Source organism: Tripterygium wilfordii, chromosome 1 (genome assembly GCF_013401445.1).
Source record: "Tripterygium wilfordii isolate XIE 37 chromosome 1, ASM1340144v1, whole genome shotgun sequence".
NCBI classification, from domain to species: domain Eukaryota; kingdom Viridiplantae; phylum Streptophyta; class Magnoliopsida; order Celastrales; family Celastraceae; genus Tripterygium; species Tripterygium wilfordii.
In genome coordinates, this window is record NC_052232.1 from 3609843 (window position 1) to 3619125 (window position 9283).

The following is a 9283-nucleotide window of genomic DNA, read 5'->3' on the forward strand; positions in this document are numbered from 1 at the left end:
TTAGAAAAAATTAAGGAGAGAGATTTGAAGATGATTGGGATAAAGATTTCATTAAAGGGAGGGATTTAGAGAGAATTAGGGGAAAAATTTCTTTCCCTTCCCTTCCCTTCTCTTCCCCTCCCCCAAATCCCTTAATTCAAACACACTATTAATGTTCATAGATGGAAATAGCTGGTTTGAGTGTCTAACTTATTTTTGCTTTTTTAGTTTTTATATAGCTTTTTTAATTTTTCATATAAAATCGGGTTTTAGGCCTGCCAGAGGTTTTTTTGGGGGTGAAACGCTTTCAGCAAATGATGGCTGACAACACAACAACTTATTGGATGAAATTTCTGTTTGAAAATTCAATGAGTTACGCGATAAATGCTTAATTCAAAAGTAAACAAATTCAAAAAAATTCAAAATAAAAAATTCAAATCTTTCTCCTTAAATAAGAAGGTTTGAAGGGGGTATTTTTTTTTACCTAAAGTGACCTCCTGTCATCTATTGACACGTGAGAGCGTGAGACCCACCAATGATTGGGAACATCCAATCACCAGCGGACACGTGACAAGGAAAATGAAATTTAATAATAATCTTTGTTCATTTTACAGATATTCCGATATTATTTAAGCTGCAATCCAGGGGTCTACTCGAAAATCAGAGCTGTCTGAAATGGTTTGTTCGAACGGCTAAAATCAAGGGATTAATTGTTGTGATTGTTTTATTCTATTTTAAAATAGTTTGTTAGCTGAAAACCGAGATTTTAGCTGCATAAGTGTGCAAGAGGCTCAGGAGATTTTGGAGTTTGCATTCTAAACGTTTTTAAAATGTCCCAGTCACGTTTCCACCAATTGCATGATACTTAGAGACCAAGACCACGTTCGTCTTGTACTTTGAGCAAGAATAAACCTCCCCACATGCAAGCAAGTGAGAGCAATAACAAAATGGTAACAATCAACATCTTTTCTTCAACAACCAGCATGAGGCCTATTTTCCAAGAGAATAGAGCATGCTTCATATTCCCAGTACTCCTATATCCACCTTGAAGAAGTTGCAAGACCTGGGACCTTCACCATGATTCCCAAAACTTTAAGGACGTTGCGATTATGAAAAGTTTTGACGTAGAAACTAAATCAACAAGAAAGAAGATGGTTTCCCACGATCCACCATGCCTGCACATGCCAAGAAAACAGGATATGATGGCCACCATTGAAGACTATGAAGACCATAAGAAGAAGAAGAAGAGAGATTCATACTCACTCCATGTCAAATAAAGGCTCCACGTCAACAAATTTTACTACTATTTACTTTTCAAACCTCTATGGCTATAGCCTCTGCAGTTATATTTTGTTTTAGCTTGTAAAGCACACCCCTTAATACATTTCAAGATGTATTCTTAGTTAATGAAATTTCAAATACATTTCAATGATGTGCTGATTTTCATTTTGTTAATAGAAGTTCTTTCATTTCAGTGTTAGTCTTCTATCACCGGAATGAAATCACTTCTAATGAAACAAAGTGGAAATAAACACATTGTTGAAATGCGTAAGGAATTTCGTTGAAAAGGAATACATCCTAGGATGTATTAAGGTATGCTTTACAAGTTAAATCAAAGACATAGTCGCGAAGGTTTTTTGAGAAAGAAAATGACAAATCCAATATTACTTGACCTGACCCATGCTAATATAGAACATAAGTGATTGGAGTCATTGCCTAAGTAAGTAGTAAAGATTTGAAGACGACGAGTTTGTGGTTCTTCAATGTCCAGTTTGTAATGGCGCAACTGAATCAGTTACTCACGTTTTCATTCAATGCCCAATGGCTGTTGATTGCTGGCGATCTTTTGTTGTTGGATTGAGTGGAGATACGGCCTCTAATTTTGTTGATTGGATTTCAGGTGTGTTTAATAATTCTTGCCTAGACTTGGTGCACCTGGTATGCATGGTGTTGTGGGGTTTGTGGAGAAGCAGAAATGAAATTGTATGGAATAATAAGAGACAGACCGTTTCCCAAGTGTTGAATTTGGCAAGCTCTTTCCCTTTCCAATGGCAATCTGCTCAAGTTCTTCCCAATGGTGATCAGCTGCCATTGATGGATAAAGGGGTGGTTTCCTTGACTGGTGTCCATGTTTGGTGTAGTACACCACCTGATTTCATTTGTAATGCTCTTCTTCTGGATTTAAGTTAATGAAGTTCTTGCTTTCAAAAAAAATATATATCTCTCACTCAGTTTTTCATACACTCTCTATACCAAATAAACCCTAGCAGCCGCACCTTCAATTGAGAGCCGTTACCAGAGTTGTGAAGAATAAGAGGTGTGGTCTGTGAAGCTTAAGAAGCTCGCTTCCATTGATTGAGTGATGGCCTCAGCTATCTTCCTGTAGTGTGTCGAGCCTCGTCAAATTCTGCCGCTCTCGAGACTAGTCAATGGAAACCTGAGTACTCGACTTTCTTCTTGTTCATCCTTTTACTATCCAAGATATCTGTGACAAAGCAATTTATCACAGTCACTTGGAGTTGCACGAGAACGTGATTAAGGACTATGATAGGGCGCTACGATTCGACCGACACTGCAACCTTGTATTTGGGGGTTCCTCTCGGTAATCATACCTCGTTGTTGTTCTCTTTATTTTTCTTGGCCGTGGCATATTAGTTTGTCTGGATCATCATGGCCTAATTGGTAACCTCGGGAAAAATTAATAGTTTTGTTAATAGTTCTTAATGACACAATTGAATTCTTATTTTAATCATATCACTTGGATAACTGGAGTTTGTTGAAAAAAAAATGAAATCTCAAATACTTGGTCAATTTGAAATTGGGTTTTTCACTTGATAGCGTGGGTAATAACCAATGGTAATTTTGTGACCCGTTTGGAATTTGGGCTTTGGTCATAATTGGTCAGACCTAGTAGACACAGTGCAGGCGGAATATATATATTTGGAATATTTGGGAGACCGAAAAATTTGTTTAGGGCACCTTGGTGTCAAACTTGATTATAAATAGCCAGTAGAATGCCGGTGTTTGTATAAGTGATCAAGGAGACACGGTAGACAAAGTGGACGCTTAGGTTTTATGCACTGTTATTGAGGTAGGGGTTCTTGTTTTTCTTTGGCCTCTTATACCCGATTTTTCCATCTGTTTAAATTCCGAGATATTATTCCCCTTATTTTTCTGCTTGCTTGATAAATTCCTTAATATCATCTACATTAGGAATTATTAGTGTTCTATTATATCTAATTGGACTAGTGTTGTTCTTGTTCGTTCTGCCGTTGGTTTGAATTCCTTTCATGGCATGCAGAGGTGTTTCATTTAACGGCCTCGAGTGCCCAATGCTTCGTATTCTAGAATTCTGTGATTTATTTTCTTGCGTGTTAAATACTCGGCTCCTTGAATCGTTGGTTGTTGCCTATTCATTGATTCAAAGTTTTTCGAGCTTGATTATATTCCTTTCGACATGTAGTTAGGCATGCACTATTTTGAATATTGGGATAAAAATATTTGATTGATCAGGACTCTTTGTAGAGCTTTGCATTATATTTTATAAAATAAATGATTTTCTAAATTAGTTTGGAAATTGGTTTCGGGTGCATGGGATATTATTGAAAAATACATGCATCATGATATAGATGATTGTGTGTTGGATGGACTAAATTGTAACTGGGAATCGTATTGATGGATGTGATACTGTATTGTGGTTGGTTGATTTTGAGCGATGGTTGTGCTCGCGACACACCATCAGGAGACGTAATCACTGTCTGGGATTTATCCGTCTTCTGTTATTTGAGCGTCATGACCTTCGATGAGGAATCTGGACTGCCGTGTGCTGCCTTGGTTTGTGGATGGATTTGAGCGCCATGGCCTCCAATGAGAAATCTGGACTGCTATATGCTGCTGATCGGTTTTGGATGTTTTGTGGTGTTAAGCCCCACAGGTTGGATGTGTGTTTTGCATATATATATATATATATATATATATATACAGGAATTCTCCTATGTGGACCAAAAGTGTGGACCAAGTTTGTGGACCAAAATCCAATGGTTGTAATCAATCACAACATAAGTGGGGGCCACACATTTATTATGGGGCCCACCACATCTATGGTTGAAAAACAAGTCCACAAACTTGGTCCACACTTTTGGTCCACATAGGAGAATTTCTGTATATATATATATATATATATATATATATATATATATATATTTGCATGGATTATTATATGCATACTAGGTTGTGATTGTGGATTGATCATGTTCATATTGTTCTTGCCCTTCTTTGCATCATTTTGAGTGATTATTGTATCTATAGACTAATTCTAGTCTTTCTCTTCCGCCTCATAGATATTCAGGTCCTTATCGGGTATTATACCCCTACTGGACTATTTAGCTCAACCTCTATTTTCTTCTTTCCCTTTCAGGTGAGTACGAAGATGGTGATCAACTTCTTGGGGCGTGAGCAGTTCCCCCATGGATACAGTTGAGGTTATGGGTAGTGTAGGGTTGATAGTATAAAGACTGCGCTTTGTATAAATTATAAAGACTTATTAATTATGTCTTAATGGATTTACAAATACATTTTATTCATTTTGGGATTGTATTAAATGATTCTTAGAGGATTTGCATCGATAGTTTATGTTTTAGATAACTTGTTAATTTTGCAGACCCCCCCTCCGGGACAGGTCGTTACATATTCTGTTGTTGGGAAACGGGGAAAACCGCCTATTGTTGCTTGGTTGAGTGATTGGGTTAGTGGTCTTCATAACCGCAATCTTCTCCTGAGAATAGCGATGATGATAGCATCTCTCTGGTCGTGCTCCTTCTTCAAGGCGAATGTGGGTGCTCTAGGAGGCTACCTTCCTAACTTGCAGGCTTCGTGCTCAAAATTGTACACATGGCTAACAGTTTCCATTCTATTGATACTCCTGCATGAAAGGTCGGGGGAAAATGTCCTCTTCTTCTAGATATAGGACGAAGATGACCTTGGTTTCTTAGTGTTGTGTAGTAGCTAGAAACATGTTTGAGAAAATTCAGGGAAGTACGACTAACAAACTCTGACATCTCCTATACTTTCTTTGAGATAATCCTGTTAAAATCTCGGTTATTTCTCAACGAACTGATTTGGAAGAGCATTAATGGTTAAGACAAAAAATCTCTTAATTTGTAGCTTTTTGGACAAAAATCCAATAACTGATTCTTGAATTTCAAGTTAATGTGCACCAAAAAAACCTGCAAAATGAATAAATATTAGAAATAATAATGTCCTGCCATTGTCATGTGTTAGCTGAAGATTGTTTGTTCCATGCAAGGTGTGGTGCCCAAATTGCTACGTGTCAGAAGATGTGTGAGGGTCATTTATTGTACAAACATTTATTTAAATAAACATATGATAGAAAAATGTGATGTCAATTAAAAAGTACAATAATTTTGACGGTTGAAGAAACGATTATTTAAAATCATAGTAAGAAAAGAACAACTAACATGACAGATAATAATACATACATCATATTAATAAAGTTTAAAATAAATTTATTTTCTAAGAGGTATATATGTAACGACCCGTCCCGGAGGGGGGTCTGTGAAAAGGTCAAACTAACCTCGACCAAATTTTTTCTCTTTTAAACTCCTCCAAGTACATTTATTATTAAAATAGATGTTATAAATATTCACAACAAGCCAAATAAAATTAATATTTGCGGAAGCTGAAACAAAACCACCTAGCAACACTACCATAACCCTACAGGATCCTAGTATCCATGTCACCACGATCACACCGCCGAAAATTGATCGCCCACAACGAACAACCTAAAAGGGGAAAACAAAGAAGATGGTGAGCTATAAAGCCCAGTAGGGGTAAGTATCCGATAGGCACCCAAATATCTATGCGGTAGGTACCCAAATCCACTACAATCACACAAACGAATCGAACAACGATAAACAAATACCGAAACAAGCAAAACAAAAACGACAAACAATAATCAATATGATCACTCCCTAGACAATACCCACAACACATTGCATATGAACAAGCAATATATATTCATCCAATCGTACACATCACAGCTCCATCACAACAATATCCAACACGACCATCCATCCAACGCAATAATCAATAGTAGCACACGGCCAGACAATAATAACATATCTAACAACAAACCACAAGTTAACAACAACAAAGCGAACACCACAAATTCCACAACAACCAGACAAAACAACAATGCTAACGCATTAATGCCAACTACACCATCGACACCAATCCAAACCAATCAGTCAATCATGATGCATGTTTTCACTAGAAATTTCCATGCGCCCAAAACGATTCAATATTTGTTTAGAAAATATATTTTATTTTCTAAAATATGATGTTAGGCCCTACGAAATCAAATTCAAAATATTATTATGTGTTTTACACATAAATTTATAAGGAAAAATAAATAACATTTCCAATATTTTATTTTAAGGCAAAAATGTTTTAGAATAAAATTTTTTATTTAAAACATTTTCTTGCAATCTAAATTAGCAAAACGGTTTCATGCCAAGTCTACTTTTGAGAGAATCAATCGTACAAGATGACAAAACAAGGATAATCATATCCAAACAACCAATCAAGTATCAAAGCACATTAACCATCAAGAACAATTAGCAATATCGAAAGAAATTTATCAACGGGTGCACTATTGCGAGATCAATGAATAGAGATCACGAAACGATAAGACAAAACAAGTAACAACCCTGATTTCCAATGGAACACGAAACAATCGAGAACGAATCATGTACTAGTCAAGCGAAAGGAGTGATTCACAGAATCATACGAAAGAAGAATATCGGGCACTAGAGGTCCATAAATATAGAACCCCTACATACCATAACAGAATCAAAGTTGATCACAACACCACAATCAAACTCTAGACGAATCAGTCGGAGACAACAAAATACTAATAATTCTCAATGTAAATTACATTAAGGAATTCAAGGAGCAAGCAGATTATAAGGAGAATAATATCCTAAAATTTATACTAAAACGAAAAGTTGGGTATTTAGAAGTCCAAAAAGATCAGAACCTGTACCTCAATAGCAGTGCAAACAAAACTAAGCGTCTTCCATATCTACTACGTCTTCTTGATCTCCTAAAAATATAGCGGCGCGTAGTTAATTATTAAAATCTCTAAAATAATTTTATGAAATAGTGTAAACTAATTTTCTTGTCAACAAAACCAAATTAAGCAAAGTATGGTCACGGTCAAACTTTTAAAACAAATGGCCAATATGTACTCCACGAGTCACTCTTTTAAAAAACTTTAGATATTTTAATTTGGCCCAACAAACAAGGATAGGCCTAGTAATTGATCATGGGTTAAGCCCACATCAAATGGTCACTACACGATCAAACACCATCCCCTTCTTCTTCACCCAACCTGAGTAATATTCAGTGGCCGCAATTTTCATGGTTGTACAGTCTCATTTACAATCCTTACTCACGGACTCCTATGGGAGTCCCACCACGCCGAACATCACCTTGGGGATGTCCGATCCATTCAATATGGACATTGGTGCCATTGAGTTTGGCACCCTTGTCATTCTTGGTGAACCACGACGGGGGAAGATATTAAAGATATTTGCTCAGAATCTGCAAAATAAGGAGATTGAACAGCAAATTGAAACCAATGGCTTGAGTCACGAACTAAATCGTTCTCTTTAAAACGATTCGTGGCTCTGCCTCTTGTGTGCGAGCAGTAAATCAACTACGTCGTCCCCGGGATAAAATAATCCTAGAATACTCTCTCTGTAACAGTGATCTTTGCACACTCAAAACACTGTTCAAATTTTGCAGTGTTTCTATTTGTCTTTCTTTCTCAAAAAAAAAAATATAAACCAGAGCTTTCTTCATTGTTGTATATCCAAAAAAAAAAAAAAAACAAACAACGAAAAATTAGAAGGCAATTAATAATGCAAAGGACAATGCTAGAAACTCCCAAAAGTCTCCCAAATCTATGTGACATTAAAATAACAATTGATTGAAAACACACACGTAGGGCCCTCTTCACATCCAACACTACACATTAAATGGGGGTTTTTTGGATGTCACTTTTTAGGGGTCTCAAGCATTATACTAATAGAAATGATCATGCCACACAAACACAACTAATAACACATATATTAACATGCAAATATACAATACAATCAATCACAACATGTGTGCATAGCAGTTTAAAAATACACATCAGAGGTTGTGGCAACTATAATGCATCATAGTGTCGAATCAAGATGAATCACAAAGGGTTTAGCAATACCTCGTATCATCACGCTGGTAACAACAAACAAGAGGAGAATCAATCCTAGATTGTCATGACATCTCAAATTGGTGTGTAGCTAGCACTCAACCACTAGAAAGTAGACTAGCCACTACATCCAGCTACTACCAAAAAACAACAACAATCCATAATCTCAAGTGTAAAATAGGCCAACAAATACATTGAGCTACTATCAAACAAAAACGCAATCAAACAACCCAACCAACAAGATTCATAATAATCCAATCGAAATACTTCACAATGGAAAATGACATACATACATAATTTTTCAGGTACATAATATACATAATCTATGTGGTATGCCAATTAAATATATTGACACAAAACCCTAAATGGCAACTTTTTTTTTCCCGCTTCTCTCTTTAGACTCCCTCCTCTATTAGTAGTAAAATACACTGTTAATACGTAATGCATTAAATACTGGAAAACAAATACACTGTCAAAAACATAATGTAATAAAGTATTGCATGATAACAATCGAACTTGCCAAAAAATGGGAAACAAATACACTGTCAAAACATAATGTAATAAGTCACTACCATGATTAGCTTGGTTAAATACACTGATAATTCGTAATGCATTAACAACTGGAAAACAAATACATTGTAAAATTATCATGCCCAGCGGCACCAATGTCAAATGAATTGTAACTCTTATTTGGTCGAATTCCAGCAATATCATTAATCTCTAGTTGCATTTTCACACTCGGGTTTATTTCCCTATTACACATGAAGAACCTAGAATGACAAGGACTTAGATCGTGGTTGTGGATATCTTCAAACAATGTAATCTTCCACTTCCCATCGACGGAAAGTCTACCAACAAGCCTTGCCTTGTTATTTATCCTCCCGCATGTAAATATCAGATATTTGTAATCATCATTCGCATCATTTGTTATTGACCTCCTATTGATTGAAAACTCATCTCTTCACTACAAAACAATATTAAAACATACATTTGTTTGATAAATACATAAATTTAGTGATTGATAATGTA